Genomic DNA, 25559 nt, shown 5'->3' with positions numbered 1-25559 from the left:
ATATGTCTCTCCCTCACCCTTCCCTCCGCCCTCTCCCTTCCCCTCTCCTTCTGGTCTCCATTAGCCGAGCCAATTTCCTCCGCCACACCCCTGTTCCATACCACTGCTGCCTTTGAGCCAACTGATCATGGACTGAAACCTTTGAATCCCGGTGCCAAAATTAATATTTTCTCATAATCTATATGTCTGGTATTCGATGTAGCAAATGAAAAGGTGGACACAGGTTGTAATCCAATTTGACTACTGTCCTTGTGTCCTTAAAAAAGAACAATGTAGGAAATGCTCAAATGTGCAGACTATGGTGGGAGCCGGCTGGGTGCCTGAAGGGTGCAGGCTAGGCCAGGGCATATGAGAAACCCAAAGGGGCAGGAAGACCTCACCCAAGCCCTAGCAGGCACTCAGAGACTCCCATGGCACTATCTCCTTGGTTTCCATCTGGATTTCATAGCCATGAGGCAACATATTTCTGTCATGTTTAAGCCACCCAGCTTTTATATCTATTTATATATCCCTAAAATCTTAATCCCAAAGAGTGGTACAGAACCAATCTTTTGAGTCTTTTCCAGCCTCCCTTTTCCTGATACTGCGGAACACCACCCCCAAGCAACCGAGTCAGCCCAGAGATGTATGCTTTCATCATCGAACTATTTACAGGTGGCATTTCAGATACATAAAATCATATTTTTTTCTTCTCATAATAACAGCCTAAGAGAGGTCCAAATTCAAACCTTTGGGCTAATTTACTGGGTTTGCATTCATCATGAAAGGAAGGGAAACAACGGTTCTCAGGAGCTGGAATTGAGTTCGACAACAGACTCACACTGCTCCGCTTAAGGACTGGACCACACCTGAAGAATGACACATTGTCTGTCTCACAGAGAGAAGCCTCAGTTCATGGTACTAAGTGGAGCATCTAGGATTAACATTTGAATGCCGCTCCCTTCCTCTATCCCATTATCCTGAGAGTTCTAGCTACTAGCACTTTTTCCCTGATTCAAAAATGCACACAAAGCAAAAGCTCAAGCTGGATGTGTTTTAGTCGCCACAGATTCCCTTGTAGAGTTTTCATCAGCTGCATTCTGAATCCAGCAGCAGCAGAACAGAAGTCAAGAAGAAGAGCGGCGGACCGTAGTGGAAAGAACGCGACACCTGAGAAAAGACACAGGGGAAAGATGAGGAGCAGAACAGAGCTCGTCAGCCCTTGGCCTTTCCTCCAGCTCCTGCAGTGGAGAAATGCTCTTGTATCGTCCCACCCCTAGAGACACAGAGAGCAAAAAGCATGAGGGTGTGGACTGGGCGTTCAGAGATCGCCTAGCTAACCTGGGCTCCAGAACCAGAACAGCCGGGAGCCACGCCGTGTGAGAGATGAGGTACCTGGCTGTGGCTGCTTGAGGGCTGCTCCTCGCTGGAGGCTTCCCTTACGTGGGTGGGGTCTCATGTCTAGTGTCTGGACCATAACCTAGAGCTACGGTTTAGATCTAAAATGTCTTTCAAAGTCTCATGGTTTTACGGCTGGTGGTTTTGAAGTGAGTGGATCATGGGGTGCTGTCCTTATCCCTGGACTCATGTATGGTTGAATCCATGGTTTAAGGGTTTGATGCACTGCTAGGAAGCACAGCCTGGCCCAAGGGCTGGTTTGCTGCCAGTGTGAGCTGGGAGAGTGTGCGCTTCTCCGGCTCCTTCCTTCTCTTTCTGCTTTGCAGACACCATAGAATGAGCACCTTTCCACCCCAGACCTTCATCCAGGCCTGTTGCAGCCAGGAAACCTTTGCAATCATGAGCCAAATAAACCTCTCATGCTTTATGTTGTGGGTGTTAGCTATTGTGTCCCAAGGGCAGCAAAGTGGCATGGTGACTGCATGTAAGAGGTGGATGCCCTGACTTCGTGGTCTTCCTGGTATTCTGGGGGAACCCTTCCCTAGAGCGATCTCTAATTCCTCAGCTATAAGGAATACATTCAATAGCCCACCTTAAGAGGAAACTAGTTCCACCATTTTTACTTATAAGTCCTGGGGATTGAGGGGAGCTAGGAGCATGAATCAGAAGACACACATCTCATTAATTCTGTGCACAAATCCTTGAATGGTCTCTTTCAAGGAAGGATATGGGAAATGGCAAACCTGGGCCACTTGGTAGAGAGCCCCCCTCTGCACTCTCATTTGTGGCCTCTGGCTAGAGCTGTGTAAGTGTGATGCTCCTTCTCTAAAGCCACAACAGCAACCTTTGTGGTGTTTACCCTGTGTGTGTGTGCGTGTGTGTGTGTGTGTGTGTGTGTGTGTGTTCTCTTACACTATGTCTCTGCCTTTCCATCTTGATCCTGGTTTTGAGCCCTCTGAGATTTCTGCATGCTAGCAAAATGAATGAAAAAGTAATTCTAGAACTTTAGAGGAAGACATATAAATCATAGCTTCTATATTTTATTATCTGTCATCCCAGTTTCCATTTTTCTTCAGGATAACTCCACAAGGAACTCAGCCCATCTTCATATCTTTATTTCATGATCTCTGTAGTATTTGGTGCCATAAAAATAATTTTTAAGAAGCAGCAGATGGAAGGATAACTACATACTAAATCTTTGTGTACTGTCCACAGGATTTGCATTTGTTCCCTCTGCCATCCCAGTCCTTGCCAGGACTTGCAAAGTCCGCTGTTCACTGCGAGTCTGCTTAGGTAGAAAACATGGCATATGTTGTACTTGCCACTTCAAAAATGGCCTCAGACACACTAACCACACTTTGGTAGCGTGACAGCGTAACCGGCAACCAAATGGCAGCAGGGCTACATTCAGTGTCCTCCGGCACACGTCTGGGACTCAAGGTGAGAGACACCCTTCTCAGGCAGGGGAGTAGGGTAGCTCATGCCTGCTGCCTGCATGGCAGATTTCTGTACTTTATACGTATGCAAAAATAAAAAAGTGACAGCACACACCTCCCACTGCTATCAGGATGAAAGGGAGCCGTTCTTGAGAAGTATATTATGTGCTCTTTCACATAGAATACATCAGATGAAAGTAGACAACACAACTGGCGTATGTTTAATATCATTTTCACTGGTAAGACTCATGCAAAATAATAAAACATTTCACTTACATGCCAACACCTACAAGTCTGTCACTGCTTTACTTTTTATGATTTTCTATGAACTGTTTTCTTTAAGCCTGCACGTTCATAAAAGTTGGGTGAGGTGCATGAAATTCTACGTAAACTGGGGGCAGTACCGTTGGATGTAGGTGATAGGCGCTTCCTAGGAGTTTGACAGGAGAGTGCACATTTGCACTGGCAACTGATTGTCTGAGCGCTCTTCGCTGCGCATGGTGACTCCATGCAGAGGCATAGCACAAGCCACGCTCCCAAGGCCACTAAACTAGGGTCCGGTCTGTCCCCTCACAGACCATGTGCGGCCTCTGTAACTTCTGACAGTTGTGGATACATCGAATGACTTCACTACTGTATTTATTGCAAGTAGGTGGTGAATGACAAGCAAACCAACAATGTCCCCTTAAAGGGTAAGGATGGCTATAGTGGTCATGTGGCTTGTGGCTTGTGGCCCTGACTTCTGTGTGCTGGGTCTGTAGTCCTGAGGGTGACCATGTGAGTGTTAAGGCAGCTGTAATATATGAAGCCTGCTCAGAAGTTCCTGGGGGCACAGCTCTTAGCAAAGTTCTATGTCATTCTTAGGGGATGCCATTTAATTCCTGGGAGTTGGTTAGGAAAAAGCAAGGCTGGCTTCTTCCCACTTTCTCTAGCTTCCTGCATGATGCATGACCACGTACGCCCACACAAACAGGCCCCACACGGTCCCGTCTGCCCACAGGTCCTTCCTGCAGGGTCCTTCATTGGCCTTTCAGGTCCACCATGGGCCTCTTATACATTACCCAGTCTTGGATATTTGGTCATTTCCATGGAAAACGAAGCAAAGAACTTTCACTCCAGTATAAAATGCAGTTTACTCTTTCAAGATTTCTCTCGAAGAGCTCAATATAAAGCCAAAACAATAAAGATGGTGTGAGTACAAGCCTTCTAGTTCATTTCAGCAACATTTTGTCTCCTACTGTGCAGAAAATCGATACTTGTGTAATTGGAAAAGAAGTGACCTCTGAATGACTAAGATTCATGGTATTATTCTTTGTCAAGTAGAAAAGAATGAGCTAAATCTCACCCAATCAAAATTTAGGTCAATACATTGTATGGCTTATATTCAAAATTCTCAGCTTGTGGCTTGCTGAGTGAGAGCCATGTTTGAAACTTGTGAGGGCATAGTTTATCCAAGGAGTGCTGAGCACCACAAATGCAAAAGATGCTGAAGAACATTGTTGTAAGAACTGGATTGTGGAGCACCCTTCTCCAATTACCAAGGGAAATATCATAAGGTCATTTGAAAAAACTCTCAAAACTGAATTAAAATTTCAAGTGGGTGCTATTGCTTCCCGTGAATTACTGAAGAACAAATGGAGGCTTCCCTGGAAAGAGAACGCTCCCCTGGCTATGGATGCACAACAAAGAGAACGCTGAAGTTCTGCCTTTGGTGATAGCTACTTAGTGCATGTTGAGGGGAAATGAAAACCAAACCTGGCATTTGTGTCACATGACTTTGTGTGCTCTAAAGTGAAAAGAAAAACCAGTCACGAGAAAGAAATTCCATCTTCCTGAACCCTCCGGTTCATCCTCCACGGGCCAAGGCAGACCTCTCCTTTCCCTCTGACTGGGCCTTCTGCGGTTCAACTCTCCCTCTTACACTGAAGGCACAATGAACTCTCCAGTTTCAAACTTCCGAATAAAACTTGTATTCCACTGGGAAGAAGATGATATTGAAGTCCCAAATCACTTTTCTCCCCTAGAAACGTTTTCATGACAGAACACTTTGCTTTGTTTAATTTCTGTGCATTAAAAAAAAAAAAATCCGTTGTGCTTTACCCTGTAATAACATAATTTAGAAGGCAGTTAAAATTGTTGAAATGGACAACCATTTCCAAATCTATTTCTACTTTTCAACTTTAAGATGTGCATTATGTATTTCTAAATGTAGAAGTTTTAGAGTTAATACTTCTTTTAACTTTTTTCTTTACATTGACTGATTGGATACAGGGTCTCACTATGCAGCTCAGACTTGTCGTGAGCCTCCTGTCAGCCTCCCTGGTGCTGGGATTACAGGCACGCACCACCACTTCCAGTTTTGGGGCCAGGACAGTGCGCCCCCCAGGGTTCTGGGACCAGCACGGCATGTGGTACTTGGGATCAAACTCGGGTTCTTGAGCTTGCCAGACAGGCATTTAGACTGCTAAGCTATCCCCCCTTTGAAGAGTTAATACTTCTGACATTTGAAAAAATAAATAACAATATTGTTAACATTTCTCTATGTAAGTAAACAAGAAAATAGCCAAGGGTTGCAACTGCCAACAATTCTGAATGTCCTTGAGGTGAAATGGTTTCATGCTTTGGATTTTGCACCTGTGACGAATTTGTATCCTCTGCTGTGAGTTTGTGTTTTTGAAGTCATATCTTGCTCTCCACTCCCATGTGTGACCTCTAGCTTTGTTCTTACAATGACCGTTGACTGCAGCAAAATTGTAGTTCACTGTCCCATGACCACGCTCTGCTGATCACAGAGGGAATTATTTATGAGAGCAAGAAGCAGTTAATGCAGAGTTTCCATATGTATCTCGGACACAGCTTTGAAAGTCAGATGCCTGGCTATATTTCTGATGGACAACACATTACTGGCATTATTATGTGCAATTTAGATTCACAGTCTTTAGGACATATTTAAGAAGTACAAAATATTAGTAAGCATCATCGGTTTGTATCTTTTAACTTCTGACTATCCATTGTAATAAGAGTAATAAAAATCTATTACTGCTCAGCAACTGAAACCTGTGATGTATGAAATTAATTAAGGTTATACCATGCACAAAAGTTGTCCTGTTCCTTTATAGTAAACTTCAGGTTTCTAATAGGTGACTATTCGTGGTTATTTGTCTTAACCCACTGGTCACCCAGCCTGAGGAGGGTGCCCAATTGCTGTAGGCAGTGGTAATTTGGTGGAATAGAAATGAAAGTGGAAATGGAGCATCTATCCCACAGTCAATGTTTTCCAGATCAAAGGAAGTCTTCCTGACATAGATAAAGCACTTCAGGCTGCTGAAGGTGAAGCAGGCTGCACACAGGGAAGACACCAATGTCCTTAACTTAAAGATTAAGGTCAACTTGTCATCACATCAGCCTGATAGGAGTTTGGCATTTGAAAGTATATTCAGCTGCTTTATACAACCATGTATCAATTTTGTTCTACACCTTTTTAGAGTTTTGTAAGTTCTTATAATGTTCTAGATGCTGTACACCCTCCCAGGATTTAAGAGTGAATGTAGGTACAGTAAAAGGTGGTCTTACAATTTTGAGTCTTACAAAAGGAAATAGTCTTGTAGCTGCTACAAGGAAATAATACTTTTGTGCTTAATCATACAATTTACATCCCCAAGAACCAGAAAATATATGAATTATGATATACGCAACATCTATAAAGACACAAGAGCTGCTGAGCAGGAAAGCAGCTGTGGCCATGGCATCCAGTGCTCCAGGCTGTGGTCTCTGTGAGTTTCAAGGTACAGGAGCTCTACCTCCCTCCCGGGGGCCACAGGCATCCTCTCTGGCCTTGGGCAACAGGACTCTGGGGTGCCGCTCTTAGTATCTTTTAAGCCTGGGGGTGGGGTCAGATTCGGTGCCAGCTTTGAACTGAAATGCATGAAAATCCTGACTCCTCATCTCTAGAAGCTTCAAAGATAAAAGAAAAAGAGTGAACCTGTAATTATACCCGAGGGGATTCTGTTCAATATGAAGGTTATTGTATCTTAATCCAATTTGAAAGAAAAGAACAAACTTTGGTTACTTTCCAAGAAGTAAAATGTTCTCTTTCACTTATTTATTTTCTCTCTCACTTTAGCACACACCATGTTTTGCATTGTTAATAATGCATTGTATATATAACCTATAATCCAATGTCACACAGTTATGGAAGGTGTGGCAGGTTGTATGGTTACCCCAGAGATATCCAGAGTCAGGTTCTTTTACTTGGGAATGTTACTTGTTATAGCGAAAGAAATTTTGCTAATATGACAAAAATGAGGATTTTTAGATTATCCAGGTGAGCTACCTAGTCTACTGCTTTTAGTTTGGGATCTACTCATATGAATGTTTCAGAGAAGACTAGAGCATGATAAGAAGGAAAAGCCAGCTATTTCCCCTTCCCCTCCTCTCCTGTCTGCACCCACCTCAGGGGAACAGTGGATCTTTTCTTCTTGTCCTATCTTCTCTTATTGCATTATTTTTTCATTATTTTTGTTTTGTATCTAGGGTTTCACTATGCAGTTCAGACTCCTGGTGATCCTCCCATCTCAGCCTTCCCAGCACTGAGATTATAGGCATGTGCCACCATGCCTACTTTGGGGCTGGCACAGCATATGCAACATGGCATGTGCTACCAGGGATAGAACTTGGGATCTTGTGTTTGACAGGCAAGTGCTTAGACCACCAAGCTAACTCCTCAGCCTCCCATCTCCTCTTTAGTTCCAACTGCCACCACCTTGACCTACCGTGAATCAAGGTTCCCTCCATCGGCCATTACTTTGGGCTCCACTAGCACCACTGTTCCTCCTTCTATTTTGTTGCTCTTAATATTGGCTGAAGTCAGAGTGGATCCATGTTTGCCATTGCCCTTCTCAACCACATTTAGCTTCTGTTTCTGGCTGAGCCCCAAGAGAGACAAAGTGGGGAGAAGAAACACAGTCTCGCCCCTTTGCTAAACATCTGTGCCAACTCGCACCACTTTCCCCTCCTACCTCTCTCCTCGAAGCCACTGTTTTCTTGCAAGAATGTATGAGTGCTGCTCTGTTCACTGACACTGTTTGTGCTTAGCTTTCAGCATGCAGAAGTCTTTGCTTCAACTTATGGTTGTGCTCATGCCTGGTGATGCTTTTGGCCACTATTAGAATGGGCTACACTGCTTTAGGAGCTCTTTCAGTCATCTGGAAGACATTCTAATATTACAGCAAGTGGCATTTTATTAGCATGAATCACCAGTAAAGACACCACTTCTCAAAAATAGATAACAGAATGACCAACTATATAAAAAATGGAAACTATAGGACTCTTAATAATTTAGAAATAAAATTTTACTTTGCAACTGTCTATAGCAATAAAATATGAAAACATAGTCTAAGAAGAAAATATTTAAAAACCATATGTATCTTGTAAAGTTACTGTAGCCTAGAGATCCCTACAATTTAACAATAAGGAAACAAAATAACAAAAACAAAATCTGACAAAATGAGCAAAACATGAGCTCACACCTCACCAAAGAAGATATAAAAATCATAAACATCTGAAAACATGTTCAAACTGCATTTGTCATTAGGGAAATGAACACTGAGGTTATATTGGAAAATCACTTCACACCTATTAGAAAGGTCCTCACAGACCTGACAAAAGTCAGTTGGCGGGGCAGCGGGGATCAGAAACACAGGATACAGAAGAAACTGCAACATTAGGCAGGCATCTGGGAGGAGGATGGTTGTTTCTTATAAAGTTCAGCAAAGGCTCTCCTAGGTATGGACACAAGGGCTTTAAAACTTTGTCTCCCTGTGAAAACGTCCACATGGTCCCAGCAGCTGTATTTGTAGCTGTTCCACAGAGCTGAGGCTCCCATCAAACAGTGAAATGTATAAGCGAACTGTACTGCACTACAACTAGCTTGGACATGATTCAGAGATAAATAAGAAGCACCCATCCAGGCAGACAAAGACTTTCACAGATGAGTCTTGAAAGTGTGCTTCAAAGCAAGATAAAATTAAATACATAAATGTCAGTTTTAAAAGATTACGTGTTATGTGACCCTAAAATCTATTCCACAAGAGGGTCATGTTCAAAAATGTTAAACATACTAGTGTTTTACCAGAGAGGTGTGTGTGTGTGTGTGTGTGTGTGTGTGTGTGTGTGTGCGTGTGTGTACCACGCAGTTTTCTGGTTTTGTTGGTAAAGTGTAGGAGAATTTGTTGATCATGAAAATATCGCACAACAGTGTTATTGTACAAATCTGGTAATTACAGTTGGAGACTGCAGTAGTGATAAACACAGCCTGTATTTGTCAGACCACAAAGACCTTCCCATCGCACGGTGGCATTTACTGCACGGTTGGCAAAAAGACGCTGTAACAGACCCCAGGATGGGTTGTAGAATCTGACAGGAAAATGTAACTATATCACAGTATATGAACCAAGCATACGACAAAGGGGTGGGCTGGGGACAAAGTGTTGATCTAAGTAACTTTGCAAATGAGTGAAGTCCAAGGAATGAAATGAAGGAGCAGTTCTTGTGTTGCCTGTAATGGATAAAACAATTTACTCCACTCGTGCTTCATAACGCCAAAACAACTATGCACCCAGACTGTGACTGTGAGTGAACTGCTTATTTGGAGACATGGATATATGTACATCCCTGAGTTCTTTGACAATGAGAAAGAGTAATGTACCTACCTACCTACCAAGAAGGATGGAGGGGGAGTGAAAATTAGTGAAACAGAAAAAATGACACCAAAATAAGCCAATCTGATAAATCATTAAGGTGAAAAATTAACTATAGATTGATACTTTCATGTGAAATGGAAGAATATTGTACAAGAAAATTTGCATTTGGGGTTGCAAATATATTGCATAAAAATATAAAATGGACTCAGGAATGTTCAGTGTGAAATTTGAGATAGTGTATCTCTAGGCAATAAAGAAGAAGGCAGAATGAAACTGAGAAAGCTTCAATTATATGCAAAATGCTGTACTTCTTAACCCTGAGGTAGTCACCTTGGAACACATTTAATGTTCCATTTTCAGTGGACTTAAAATAATTCATTGTAGAAAAAAAGAATACACTATATAGAATTAAATATAAACCTCTCTTTCAGTCTATTGTGATGTGTACTTTTGCATACTAACAGTACTCAAGCTAAAATAATGAACTCCATCTTTGATGTGCTCTTAGAGCTAAGGCATTTCCCATAATTCCAGGGAGTTCACCACATCTCTACCTGGATTTGAACTTTTAGCAAACCACCACACACCACTTAAGTCTCTTTGCAACTGCAAGTGCAGAGTGAGTTAATAACGTATAACTAAGGGTCGGCCAAATAGCTCAGCAGATTAAAGCGCCTACAAGCAGGCGCAGGGCACAGGTTTGATCCCCGGGGCTGTAGTGCCAGACCCCGCTCCTGGGGAGCACTGAAGTGGGGATTGAGACTGGGCATGGTTCTGCGCGCCTGTAATCCCAGCTCTTGGGAGTCTGTAAACAGGCGGATCACTGCGAGTCTGATCTACGCAATGAGACCCTGTACACCCTGTCCTAAAAATACAAAAAGAAAGAAAGAAAGAAAGAAAGAAAGAAAGAAAGAAGAAAGAAAGAAAGAAAGAAAGAAAGAAAGAAAGAAAGAAAGAAAGAAAAGAAAAAAGTACAACTGTGGTGATACACTGGGAGAATGTAAAATCCCTATACTTTCAAGGTATTCTGGGGATCTTGAATAGCCACAGTATCTCTTCAAATTCTACTTGTAAATCTGGAGGTGATTGAAGAGTAAACCCGCAGCTGCATGAGGATGTCACTCAAGCGGAATCTGTTTAAATATTAAGTTTACCGCAGGCAGAAAAATGCCTCCGTTTTCAGGTTTTTAAACTAAAATTGACATGTCTTTGAAAATGAAGCCGGGGAGCTGATGAGCGGAGCCGCGTTGTTCGATTTAGGAGAACAGGGCATCTAGACAGCGTCGTAACGGCCCAGCAGCCCGGAATGGGGCCTGTGGATCTTCGCTTTATTTTTACAAGCTCATAGGCGAGTCTGATTCATTTAAATTGAAGATTTGTTTTGAAGGCATCGCGGATGTATTTAAAATTATAAATCACACCAATGACAAACATTCTCAGGGACCTTAGAGTATATCTGAATCTCGTTGAGGTGACTTCCACTAAGGAAAGACAGGACAGGATGGGGAAAGCTGCGTAACGTAATGAAGACCGATAGCTTCTAGCTCTGTCGAGTGAAGGCCATTCGCCATCAATTTAAATGTCAGCGGTTCATTTCAGGCAGAACCAGACAAAAGAAGAGCGTAGTACAAGCAGGTGCTCCACGCTGGCAGGAAGGTCTGAGCGCAGTGACTTGAAGTGTCAGGGCGGGAATTTTTCGGTTAAGTACACGTAAGTGGGAGAAGAGAAGAAGGCACGAGCTGGATTTTCATCTTATTGCAGTGGCAGAGATTTCTAAAGCATAGTTTTTTAACTTCTAAATTTTTATAGTCTCATGGGAAAATACGTTTCTAACACATACATTTAAAGAAAAAGACGTGGCTTCCCGTGTCACACGATACCAGAAATAGAGCATGGCTTGTATTAGTTTTTTGCTTTATCAAATGTTTTCATTCCACGTGCTTGGAATTTATAGCTGAGTCTCTCCTTTTGATACTTACTCCTTTTACTTTCCCTCGGAATGTTTAAATGAAGGAGAACATTAATATTTTGCATCTTTTTAAGTGTTAGCGCTGTTACGACATCCTAGCACTACATCAGTGCCCTAAGTCCTTGGTCAAAATTCTCCTAATTTGATAGCTTTTTGTGTTCTTATCTATATTTCTCCACCCACTATCTCTTTGTATTTCATGATGCCTAAAGAATTTTTTCTTTTTTGGCGGAACCGGGGTTCGAATTCAGGCCCCTGTGCTTACCAGGGAAGCACTTATTCTACTGTGCCATCTCCCCGGCCCCTACCTAAAGAATATTTTTAAATGTTGTTCAGTGATGGTGTAAATTCTCTCAGATTTTAGTGTTATTGGTAGAAACTCTGATTTCATTCTTTTAAAAAACTATACAGTTTGTAATTCTGGAACATAATTATGAGTTCAGGGTTTTCTTTTTTCAGAATACTTTGAAGATATTTCTCCATGTTCTGGTTTGCTTCTCTCAGAAGATGCAAGTGGCACAGACATGTAAATTAATGTTCTAATGAAGAAGAAGGAGAATACATTTAATGCATTTCATTTAATTGTATTTAATTACAAATTATTTGAGCCATACTATCTGCAGATATATGCATAAGTAACTATGAAGGCAAGGTGAAGAAGTGGTTATTTTGTCGGCACAGAGCAGAAGCCCAGTAAGGACTTTCTTGCAGGGTGGGCAGCTGTTGAGCGATGTTCTTTCTGGACCTGAGCGTTGGTCACGTCTGCTTTAGGTTCTGCCAAGGTGTCCACTGCTTTCTGTGCCCTCAGCTGGTATTACGTTGCACAGAAGACTGAAGTCTTGAGCTACCTGGATTTCCTAAGCTCTCATGTGGTGTCTTGGTTACTTTTCTCTCCTTTCTGAGACAATATTCCAGAAGCCCAAAATTAAGGAAGGAAAGGTTTATTTAGCTCCCGGTTGGTGGAGGTGTCAGTCCAGCTGTCTCCCATCCAAGGCACTAATGCTCCAAACCACACAGAATAAAACACCACATGTACAGGTGGAGATACGTTGTCAACTTGAGAAAGTTAGGTTAATTAAGAGACCCAGCAGGGGACGCAGGTCCTTACTTTGTAAATATCCGGTGCAAGAGGGAGGCACAGAGAAGGTGTCCCCGGGACAGGGCAGCCTGCTTACAATATAAAGGAGGAAAAGAGGCTTGCTGAGCCCTCCTTTTGCTCGTGCTGCCTTCCGTCTTCTGCTGCCCTGGACGGCCACCCCGCGCCATGTGCCACCCTGCCTGGGAGACAGCTGGACTGACACCTCTGCCAACCGTGAGCTAAATAAACCTTTCCTTCCTTAATTTTGGGCTTCTGGAACATTGTCTCAGAAAGGAGAGAAAAGTAACCAAGACACCACATGAGAGCTTAGGAAATCCAGGTAGCTCAAGACTTCAGTCTTCTGTGCCAAAATGATCAGCACTCGTGTCACGTGAGAGTGACTTTTCCAGATACGTGCAAGTAAAAGAGTCACTAAAAGGGAGAATTAATACCTATTAAGCTAAGACAATTATCTGATATAATGACCACAAGGTTAGGAAGAATGAAAATCATGGATTTAATTGTTTATTCTACCTATGCAACTAGTGGGTTCTGAGCAGTACTGTTTATTTTCTTTAGTCTTCATTTCTTTATGTATGATTTTGGATAGATAGTTTACAGAGCCACATATATAATCAAAGATAAAAAATGAATGGCTATATTGACAGAATGTCAATAGTCAGTGACCGTCCCTAGTCTTTCTTCAATCTGTTTCCCTCAGTGGAATAATTTTACCATGAAGAAAGCATGCAACACGGTTACTCATCATTTGAATATTAGACACATGTTTGAAAATTATATTAAAAAAAGAGTGCCGCCATGAAGGCTTTCGGATGCTGTCTGTTCAAATGCACTCTCCAAGTCAATGTGTTTGTAGATCTCTCCCATAATGGTATTGAAGGAAAGATGCACGTCCATTGTCAGCGAAGAGTGACAGTAAGATAAGGCTTTACATGGTCACACCTGCGACTTGGCAAAGCCCACCCTCCTGAGATGCTTTTGGGGGTATCACTTAGCAGCCCTGCCCTTGGCCAGGCATCTGTTTCCTCTGGTCTCTAACCTCGCAAGGAAGAGCCCGGTGTAGCTGTGTCTCCAGCACAGGTAGAACCCCTTCATCTCTATCCTGAGTGAGTGCACAGGAGGCAATTTTTATCAATAATACCCAATAACTGTTAAAAGTAGAACTTGGAATTTATAGAACTCTCATTTTTAGAAGAATCTTCTACTTGATTCCCTGAGACTCCAATAAACCACAAAGAATCCTGTGGGAATGCAAAGAAAAATGATCCAAGAAATGATGTGTGTTATCTGGCTCTTTTCTCTGTGTTAACAAACAACAACGAAGAAATGAAAACAGAGGCTCCCTTGAACAAATCCCAATCCAGCCCAGAAAGCCACCATCAGGAAGCAGAAAGGCCCTCTGGATGGAGTCCTGCCAAGAGGACAGAATTTTCCTTGCCTGCTGTCTGGCATCCTCCAGAATCCTGAGCAGGAGCCTGGTCTGTGGCTACACAGACAGCAGGTGAACCCGTCCAGACGTTTGTATTTCGCAAACGCACTTACATCAGATGCGATGATTTGAACATTAGAAACTGTGCTTCATTACCGATGCAGAGTAAGGAAATGAGCCTGTGGTCACTAAGTGGGAGCACATGCATTTAATCCCTGCCGTGACATATTTCAGCAGCACTCCTCTTATGGAGAGCATGGTTTATGGATTTTGTTCTGGGAAATGGTGTGATTATAACAGTGCAGCCTACGAAGGTCATCACTAACCACTCACAACTACCTAAATTTTAATGACCTCCATGTTAGTAAAATTAAGAACGCAGTCTTCTAACAAGCTACATTTCCAATGCTGGGTATGAATCCATGACCAGAGGCTACTGAGTTGGACAGTGCAGAACAGGCCCTGCATCGCAGAAAATTCTGTTGGTTGAGGTTCATCTACAAGTCAGACAATTCCTCTGGCCCATTTATTTCTTTTCTTTTCGTATTTTAAAGTGAATTTAAAAATGATCAGGAATTTCAAAACAAGATGATAGGAAACTAACAAAGGTTGTGACATTGCATCTTGTTACATTCCAAGCAGTTGCTCAGATTATCAGAGAGAGGCACTCAAAGTTGATCAAATAAGGACACACTGTTTTCTCAGTAAGCCAATGGAAGTTAGTAGTAGAATTCTCTTCTGAGTTATAAGATATATGATCTGATATGTATCCTTAAAATCTATCTTCAGATCAAACCTTGGGTGTTTGCTCCAAATGCATTAGATGCTGCTCTGAATTATCTGGGGGCTGGCGTGACTGCTGCAGAAAGAGGGGACACCAGTGGCTTAGGCACAATCCAGCACCCAATTCTCTTAGGAAGAGCAGCCTGGGTGACATGCTCCTGGACCCAGCTCCTGTGGTCCCACCTGAGTGCTGCTTCTCCAGCCCTGCATGCAGATGCCAGTTTAACTGCTCTGCCTGCGGATGCCAGCCCAGCTGCCAGCGTGGCTGCCCCTGCTGTCACCATCACACCCACATTGCAGCATGCTGGCAAAAGGGGGAGAAGCAACAGCCTTCTTTTCTACTCCAAATGCTAAGCCCTAGGGAGCATGCAGCGCTGTGCTCCACACCTCTCTGGCTGGGAGTGGGTCTGATGGCCGCATCTGCAGGTAAGGGCACCTGGAAAGGTGATCTTCAGCAAGGGGTCCCTTAGTCTATTTTCTGTTGTTTCAATGCCTGAGACCTAGTGGCTCATGAAGTGTGGAAGTTCATTTCTTGGGGGCTCTGAAGGGTGAGGCGTCCAAGAGTATAGAGCCAGAGACGCTGGGTACCAGCTGTTGGCAGTCTGCTGCAACACACCAGGACAGCGGCATCCCGTAGTGAGGCCCAGTCCTCCCCTTCTTACGAGATTTTATGTCCCCTGTGAGCGCAGGTCCTGTGGCTTCTTCCAGTGCTAATCACCTCGCCCAGGCTTCTCTGCCAAGTGTGTTTACTGCAGGACTTTTTGCATTAAGTTTCCAGCATGGATTTTTAAGGGACATATTTGAGGCACCAGTAGTCTCCATAAGCCTAAGAAGAAACTCTTCTTGTGCAGAAAAGAGAGACTTCATATTGTTACTGCTTTCAGCAAACTCTGCACAGTTTATATTCTCTCACACATACTGCTGCATTGCTGTGCTTCTTTCTTGTATAACACTTTGGGTAAAAATGCTAGAAAAACGTGACTGCAAGCAGTCAGATGAATAAACAAGACAAGCGCACGATCACCCAGCTTTTAACACAGCCTTGCTGGATTCCATGTTCTGACCTTGGAAGCAGTGAGTCTTTCCTCCAGGAAAAAAAAAATCAGTTGAAATTTACTAGCATATAGCAGAATACTGTGAAGAAACAAAATGTTAATGTTAAAGAATGATGCATCACCAGTTTATTGATCTTCAGCGAAGAGTGGTATGTACAGTACACCCATCCATCCACCTGTATCTGAAAGCTGAGCACCTGAAATAGAAATTTATTGCTATTTGAATCGTAAAACAAAATGATCTGCTTATTGCTAATTTTTGCATAGTGTAGCACATAGTGAGCATGAATTAAAGATTGTTTTATAAAATATCTAGTAAAAGACTAATTGAGTAGAATAGGTTTGCATATGTCAACCTCTTTATTCAGAGTTAAAATATAAATTAAGTTACATTTTAAATAGTTATATGATTATAATTTATTGAATTACTTAATATAAATTCATAACTCCCTATTAATGCAGTTTTTTTCATTCTTTTGCGATAGAGTACATGTAAAGAAAAATCTGACTTGCAGATTGATTTTTTTTTTGAAAGTGAAATAAGTGGACCTTTATGACAAATATTGAGAATAACTTTCTCTGAGAATATAAGCATGTATTTGGTAACCCTGAGCTTATGATTTACAAAGTGGCTGGCATCATAACAAAGCCGTTTATAACAAGGTCAGGTCTGACAATTTATTAATAGAGATAGATGGACTCTTGACTCATATAAACTTTTCATTCTACTTGGTCTTTGCATGATTTATATTTTGAAGTTCTATGACTCTGTATTACAATGATGGGACTTTTTAAAGGCCAGTCACTTTAAAAATACTCTCAAGAAATTGTCTTTTGTCCCTCCACAGGCAAATGTATTTTCATAGCCCTTCTGATATTTCATACTCCGAATATTTCTTTATCAAATACTCTCTTCTTTCTCTGATTTCTGTTTGTGCATCTTTGCTTCATGCCCTCAAATTTTCCCTGGCTCCATCTCTTTCTGTCTTCACTTAAACGTGGGCTTAGAATCACAATGTCAAGCTGCTGCTTCTGGCCTCCCATCAATAGCTCAAAGGGTAACTCTCTGGCTGGATACACGAGTGTATACTTGGGAAGTTCTGAAGAGCAGAGCAGGTTAGAAACTAAAATGACTGAATTCCCTCCAAATTAAGCTGCATGTGTCACAGTGACAGCGTGACAGCATGACACTATCCTAGAATAGGGAAAACTGCCTATTAATTATTGCACTGAAATCTTACTTGATCCCCTTTAATATTTTTATTTAACACAGCCCTTATGAAGCAGGATATTTAAATTTACACGATAATACTGCCATTTTCTACTTCCATTTTATGTAGTTATCCCAGCTGCTAGCAAAATAAACCAAACCAGAATAATGCAACCTAAAAGCCTACTCCACGGCTTCCATAAAATTATTCATGAATGCGTAACATTTCTATAGAGATGCTGTTCTTCCGTCGTGTCTGCTGCTGTGATTTTCAGCTCCTTTTAGAATAGGCTTAGAAACATCACTCACTCGTGGAGCGCCAGCTGTCACTGTAATGAAACACCCAAGCTTTGCAACCTGTGAGTAAAAGAGGTTGACTTCAGTTCGCAGCTGTTGAGGTGCCTATCATAAGTGACACCTGCCGGGCTGAGCCGCCTGACCATGTAGTAGAGCAAAGTTGTGCAGCTGATGGTCAAGAAAAGCAGGGGCACTTGGGGTCTCACTAGTTCTTCCCAGGGCATGACCCCCAGTGGTCTGAGAGCCCCTGAGTCCCCACCCACCCACCTCTTAATGGCTCACCTACCCCTGACAGTGTTCTTTGGGATTAAGCCTTGATTCCTATGACCCCTGTGAGACATGGAAAGTTCAACTGCAGCACTCATAAACAAGTTTGTTCTAGTGGCTGGTAAATCTTTCACACAAAGCCATAACTGAAATGGTGTCATGTCTCATTTCTGTGAGTTGGCCCTGTGCTTCCCACTCCGTGTAACACAAGGCTTTGGAGTTTAGAGCGCTGCTGCAGACAGGTCATCCACTCACACCCCCACCACAGGAGAAATCATGTTACTATATATTTGCAAAGGGTATAACGGCCTTTTACTTCTAAAAAATCACTTGAATAATTTTGCTGGTTCACTTCCTGTATTCACTCATTCATGCAAATCACCATAAACTGTTTTGTTTTGGTTTTTTTTTTTTTTTAGTTTTTGTTTTGTTTTTTTGCAGAAGTGGGGACTGAACTCAGATCCTTATGCTTGCCAGGGAAGTGCTTATTCTGCTGAGCCATCTCCCCAGGCCCCATAAACTGTGTTTTTATGTTTTCTTTATAAACATCCTGCAAGAGGCGACCACAGCCTTACATCAAGTTGTAGCCAGAGTCCCCCAAATTGTTTTTGCATTTCTATTCAAACACTCATTTGAATTATAGAACTATTCTGAAACATCTCTCTGAGGAAGTTACTAGGAAAAAAAGACAAAAGTTAACCTTAATCAGCATGCTGCTGCTATTAAACTAAAGTTAATCACTCAATGTGAGACATTACAGTCCTCCAGTACTGTGTGACCCTGTGCCTGTCCACACTGTCATCACAATTGGAAACCGAGGTTGAGGAGATAGCTCGGGCAGTCAGAGCACCTGCCTGGCAAAGGCAAGGACCCAAATTTGATCCCCAGTACTGCATGCCATGCCAGCCCTGGAACTCTGGTGCACAGGGCCGGCCACTGAGACCAGGTGTGGTGGTACACACCTGCCAGCACTGGGAGGCTGAGACAGGAGGATCACTATGAGACTGAACTGCCTAGTGAGACCCTGTACCAAATCAATCAGTCAATCAATCAATCATGTTTTGAAAACACTTCCTATATTTATTCATTCATTTAAAAACTCCTAGGATGTACCACTTCCCCAGCTAATAACACATACTGCTTCAGGAACAGCTCTTGTTGGGTTTACTTTGCTGTTTCAGCCAGGCCAGGCCATATGGGCCAGGCCACAGCGACCTCTCAGCATCCCTAGAACTGCGTAATATGCACAAGCTCATAGTCACCTTCAATACTAGCTATTGGCCTCTAAAATTTAGGTTTCATCAAGTCACCAACATAATTATATTGGAAAACGACTAGAGTTAGGGGAAGATGGGATCCATATCACTGGGGCACATGGATGAATCTGCCAAAAGTGGCACTCCAGTCAACACTTTTAGACTTTACCAAATATTTAAGAGGTCATGTTCCACTCTTATGCGCACCAAGGAAGGAGGTGTGGCTGGACTGGAATAAGAAGCACTGAGATTCATGAGATGGCTCTGTACAGGATTTCTTCTATAAAAACCTAGCAATTAGCAGCATCTTTGAGGTTAAATAGAACCATTGTATGACAACTTTGTATTGATTCAACTTTACTGATAGAATTCACTGGAATTGATATTGTTTTACATAGAATTTGTACCTCCATTTTAAGCAATTCTATCACAGTTTTCTCTTTCTTTCTTTTTCTTTCTTTCTTTCTTTCTTTCTTTCTTTCTTTCTTTCTTTCTTTCTTTTTTCTGTGTGTACAGGGTCTCATAACACAGCCAGGAGTTGTAGTGAGCCTCCTGTTTTCAGGCTTCCCAGTGCTGGGATTACAGGCATGTGTTACTACACCTGGACTAGGTCGCCCCCCAGCATGTCCTAGGGCAGGACAGCATGGCATTCGGTACTGGGAATTGAACTATCCCAGTTTTCTGCTCCCTAGTTTAATACCATTTGGACAAAACATTTATAAATTTAATAACCTGAAAGAAGAATGTGAGTTCATTAACTCATGTTCATAAATCCCTGCTTCGAGGAAGGACCCAAACTAGTAATCTTTCCTTAGACCCAGACTCAGCAGAAAGCACTCCCAGGCCTCAATCCAACACCACGGAAGCTCAGGGGGCCTCTTAGTCTCCTCAACAATCTCTGCATTAGGAAGAAGTCAGAGTGAGGTCAATAGACAGTGACTGGCCACGAGTTGTACATCAGGCACTGAAGTTTAAAGATGAGCAGGTGCGCAGTCCCTGCATCCTGGCAGTCTAGAATTGTCCTAAAACTTTTGAAGACCAGTTGAGACCATTTATTTGGGTTCAGGTCATGTATACCCTGTTTGCTGGTGGACGTCTGTGTGTTTCAGCTAAACACAGTCACACGTACATGTGCACCTTCTGGTTAAGCAGTGTGTGAGCGCAATGCAGTCTCTTGGATGTTTCTACATCTAATTCTGACTTGACCAATTTTGTTCCTCAAATTCGGCACAGCATTTGCCTTGTATGCAAGCTGGACATGAAGCGAATGTTCTGCAGCCTTCTTCTAGGTCATCCACTCTTTGGATAGCAAAGGCAATTCTGATTGGTTCCACAGCCCTGAGTTTATCCAGAGCTCTGCTCAATCTGCGTAGCTGGACTCCATCCATGCCTGTTCACCTGCGTCCCGTAGTCCCCACCACTCTCCAGTCTTGCTGCACAGTGGTCAGTACTGAGTCCTGGACATTCTTCATACACTGCCCCCCGCAACTTCAGTCTACACTTAGGACAGCAGAGGTCGTTCTTTCTGAATTCAGATCAGATCATATGAACTCTGCTTATATCTTCGGCATACCTTGTAAATACCTTCAAAAATGTCCTTATAATAAATGACACTATCTATATGACCTCTAAGATCCCACGTGATTTAAGTTAACTTTTGTGCTATTTCACCTAAAAGTTATGTTATATGCAAGGTAAGACAACCTCTTTACTTCACCTTGCGATTTTCCTAGGGGAGTTTATAGCACTACAGCTTTCCCATCATGAGCTCAATTTCCTGTCCCCATTTGCTGGATGCGATTGCCTTGTCAACTGGATTGACCTGCGAGGATCCTAGGAGAATGACAGCGTATTCCCAGGTACGTCTGCATAGTTCATAGGGCTGTGAGCCTGGGGACCACCCCTGGGCCTGGGTGCCTTCCTCTGGCTCTTTCTCTGCACTCTGCTTCCTGCCTACCATGGAGGAGCAGCTCTCTGAAGCATGCCCTTCCACCATGATGCTCTGCATTAGACCCATCATGGTCGTCATTGTCCAAATTTCTGAGACTGAGAGCCAAAGATAGAAAATAAACCCTTACATTTTAATGTTGTGCATGGCTGGTGAGTTTTCCCTGGCAAAAACTGATGATGACTATGTCTGGTCAGTCATCTAGTGCTGTAATACTGGGCTAGTCAGTAAGACAAACACTGACCATTTGGCTGTGGAGCACCTGACATGTGGCCAGTCAGAAGTGAGATCCAGTTGCTACTGAGGTGCACTGAAGTATATAGTAGGGGAGAGAGAGAGAGACAGACAGAAAGACAGACAGACAGACAGAGGAGGAAAAGGAAAAGGGAGGGGAGGAGAAGGGAGAGGAACGAGGAGAGAAGAAAGGGGAGGAAAGGAGAGAGAGATAAAACAGGAAAAGGAAAGAAGGGAAAGAAGAGAAACTCTTCTTTTAAGTGCTTTCATCACCAAAAGAAACATCAAAACAGAACAGCAAGAACCAGAGAAAGAATCAGCTTTTGAAAGAAGTAGAGCGGTTCATGGCACGGAAAGCAATGGTAGATTCATGAGTACATATCTGTCTCCAAGTACATCCAGTTGTATAAACTTGATGTGTAAACAGCTGAGAGAAAAATAAAGTCATCATTAATTTTATATTGATTTCATACTGAAATGATAATTTATGAAATGTATCAGGTTAAATACAATATACTTTAAAATCGATTTCATCTCTTTTGTTTCTTTAGTGTAGATATTGATTTAAAATTTTGTAAATGGCTTGAATTAATTTTTGTTCTGTAAATTCTCAGGTGATTTTATTTTCCTCAGTTAGATGCTTTCTTTGTACTTTGTCCTTCTTAGTGCTAGCATTTATCTCTGTTGCAACTGAATATATATTTATGTGAATTTTTATTGTATAATGTCATTACTTTCCACTAAAATGCAAACTTTAAGAAATAAGGTCCCATGTGAGTCATTTGGTGACATATTCATTGTGCATGCAATATGCATATAGTGCCTACCTCCAGAGCATAGGTGGCACATCTTGGTTGTCAGTATTTTCCTCCAGGACTCTGAATGTGTCACCCGCTGTCTTCTGGGCTATAAGTTTCCACTAAGAAATCTGTGAATAACCATATCAAAACTATCTTATCATGATTTGCTTTCTCTTGCTTTTTTCAAAGTCCTCTTTTTTCATTTTTAAAAATCTTTTATACATATTTCCATTTTATTTTATTTGTGATGGACACTTGACACTCATACCTGTGGGGCAGTGCACCATGATGTCCTGTTTTGCATCCTAAGGTGGTCCTGTGTGGGTAGAATCTGGCTGCGTACCTTGAATTTTCCTGTGCCTGGGTGTTCATATTTCCTCCTAGATTTGGAAAATTTCTTCTATTTTGCTCTTAAACTTTCTGCCTCTTTGTCTCTTCCTTCTTTAATTCCTAAAAGCAACTCTTTTTTTCTTTTTATGGTGCTTGTATATCAAACAAGCTTTTGAAATATCCCTCTCATTCTTTATTTTCCTGTGGTTGCATATATTCAAGTTCACAGATTCTTCTCCTTAACCAGTTCCTCTGTTGACAATATTGGTTGCATTTTTTTAGTTCATTCATTGCATTTTATCAGCTCCAGAATTCCTATTTGTGAACATGATTTCAACCACTTTTTAAAAATGTGGTTTTGTTCAATAGTTTTTTTTTTTGTTTGTTTGTTTGTTTTTTTTTTTTAATGAATTTAGGACAGGGTCTCACTACGTAGATCAGATTCAGTGATTCTCCTGTTTTCAGCCTCCCAAGCGCTGGGATTACAGGTGTGCTGAGCTATCTGGCCAGCCCCGTTCAATAGTTTTATTTCATTCTCTTCATTCAGTTGTTTGCATCTGTCTTCCTGAAGTTTGCTGAGTATCTTTAGAACAATTGTTTCCCATATTTGGGAGGCAGCTCCTAAATGAGTAATTCTTTGGGATTCACTAATCCGAAACCATGGTGCTCATTTGGTGGCCAACTGTGTCCTTGAAGTCTTGTTCATGATCATCTCAGCTCACATCTGTGCGTTTGAGTAGGTAGTAATGTCCTCTAGGCTTAAGGGCTAGGCCAGCATGCAATGACTGCCCCCTAGAGGAAGTGAGGAGGACACTGCTGATGGGGCACGTGGACCGGGACAGTCCTTCACAGTGCGGTCCTTTAAAGCTCTATCAGGTTCGATGGCCACTGACCAAGACTGCAGGGATTCTTAGCAGCCCGCACGGTGGCCATCTGCAGTCACAGAGGTCACTGAGGTTTGTGGTGGTGATGGCAGCTAAGGCCCTCTGAGTTTCTTTATCCCTGAAGGAAATCTGTGGCTGAGAGCACTCCGTTTGATGCATGCTCCTCCCTGGGCACCACACTGCTGGCAGTGGCTCCCGCTGCAGGGTGCCAGCAGGGGTCCTCGGTGGCGGCGGCCCTGGTGCTGGGGCACAGGCTTTCCCTTCAGTGCAAGGCAGCAGGGTGGATGGAAGAGTGATGGTGAGGCGTTCTGGGGCCATCGCAGGGGCAGCTTCTGAAGGGCCACTGGTTCTGCAGCTAAAACACACCCTCAGTCTCCAAAGGAGCTGCGCTAAAGTGCAGGTGTGTTCAGAGACGCTGTGACCTGCGGCCTGGAGGACTCACTAGCATGACGTGGTACTCACCTGGATCTGAGACGTGCGTGGCTGCAGTGCGACCTCGGGGTCCCTAAGGTTAGGTGCTCCTGGCACCAGGGATTGGGCCATGAGGGTTGGAAGAGGTGCAGTCCCCTCCCTGGCGGGGCTTACCAGGGGCTGCTCCTGAGGGTCAGACGTGCATGCAGCTCCGTCGTTCTCCTGCTTGGAATGGCTGCTGATGATCTCATTTGCAGACAATGCTGGAATCTCCTACAGAGCAAAATATTGGCACCTTTGCGATTCCTGGTACCAGACTGACCTCAGTAGTGTCTCCCTTTCTTCTCTATTCCTAGCCGCCTGCTCAGCTCAGGTATGTGGATCTCGCAGCGGTTGTGTCTGTGAGAGTGCCTTCCTCAGCTTTAATTCTCCACTGAATCCCAGTTTCTCTAACGAAGTTCTCTGGCCCGCTCAGTGCTGCTTTAGTTCTGGACAACTGCACGCGGATGCATTCCTTCGTGGGAATTCAAGACTCGTGCGTGCCACCTCAGCGCCCTGAAGCCGTTACTCCCAGAGTCCTCCCATCACTTATCTGTCACTCAAAGCAATGCAGAGAGGGAGGGACTGAGGAATGAGCACTGTGACCTTCGCTTACATCAGAGAAAAAAATCAATGATCTGAACTGCTGTGGGGCAAGCCAGAAACTGAATTCCGACTCCCTCTCTGTATATATTCTGACATTGACTTCCCAAGGTACATTTGAATTTATTAACAGGAGAACCCTGATGTAGGACAGAAGCAAGTTCACACCAACTTTATTTCATTGTGTTCTTTCGTTAGCCATGATGCTTGACAGTAACAAAACGAAAGCTAGCTTCTGTATCTCATGATACTGTGTATCACCATAATGCACCCATTAGTACAAAACACCTAGCTATCATTACTGCAATTTGTGTATGCGATGTATTGTAAAATTGTCACAGAACGTTCTTTATGCCATGCTTTAATGTCGTGGTATTTAGAAACGGCCATTTTCTGAGAGAAATGTTGCCATAGAGTGCCCCCATTAAACCATAGGCCCCACTTAAGACAATTTCAATTAAAATTTTCTAGACACTAGGGCTCTTGCAAAATCACTTTGGTTCTTTTCCAAAAGAATTTTTGGGGATACTATAAAATATATTTTATTTGACAGGGCCTTCTATCCTCAAACTAAACATCTTTATTAACATAATTGAAAACTGAAATGCATTCTTCAAAATTAATATAAATCAACTGTGGTGAAATTTAGTCCATTATTTTTCATACATTTGTCACTAAGCTGCGCAAATGGAATGTCCCTAGGTAGCAGAGCTCAAGGCGTGGGGGTGTAATGTGCTCCCAGGGCCCACAGCAACTATCAGGGAAGCTGGTCATGCAAGTCCTTCAAAGGCACGGAATTTGGAGGAAAACTTCTACCAAAAAGTCATTTGGAAAGATGATTTCTTGTTCTCTGTGTTCAGTTGTTATATTTTATAATAATACCAAGAGACATCACGCCCCTGCACACGCCCGGCAGCCACTCATCGTGCGTGATCCTCTCACCTCACGCCCCGAGCTCGGACTCCGTGCCGTTTCTGTTTCCGTAGCTCACAGTCCCAGACCCGCTGCAGAAGCAAGGCGTTTCACCTCAGCACCCGGGCACCGAGCTCAACCCGGTGCGCACCAGCTCCACCAAGCATTACTAAGCAGGCCTCGCAGAACGCTGCAGAAGGCTCAGCCTCTCTCCAGGATCCAACAAATCAAGCAGGGGCCACCAACAATGACTAGTGGAACAATTAACAGTGTGAGGGAATGGGGCATCCCAGCCCTGCCCCGGAAATGTGGGATTGTGCACATGTGAGGGGTTTCCTTTTCTGTGAAAGCAAGGGCACCACGTGTGAAGTCTCTGTGTGAGTGTGGATGGCAACGGTGCACGCAAGCCTTGATTCTCTACCCACCCAGTGGCTCCCAGGGAGGGCTTTTGCCCCCAGGGTGGACCATGTCGTGGGCGAGGCCTCCCTTTCCACCTTGCTGCAAGGACACACTACAAAA

The 25559-nt window shown here is 43.0% G+C and overlaps 1 pseudogene; it reads left to right on the top strand.

The window, feature by feature from the left end:
* LOC101578823 overlaps positions 1 to 25213 on the top strand; it is a 45217-nt pseudogene extending 20004 nt beyond the window's left edge.
* The last annotated feature ends 346 nt before the right edge of the window (positions 25214 to 25559 follow it).

The sequence above is a fragment of the Octodon degus genome, unplaced genomic scaffold (assembly GCF_000260255.1).
Source record: "Octodon degus isolate 3935 unplaced genomic scaffold, OctDeg1.0 scaffold00108, whole genome shotgun sequence".
Classification (NCBI taxonomy): domain Eukaryota; kingdom Metazoa; phylum Chordata; class Mammalia; order Rodentia; family Octodontidae; genus Octodon; species Octodon degus.
This window is presented reverse-complemented; position numbering and strand designations above follow the sequence as displayed.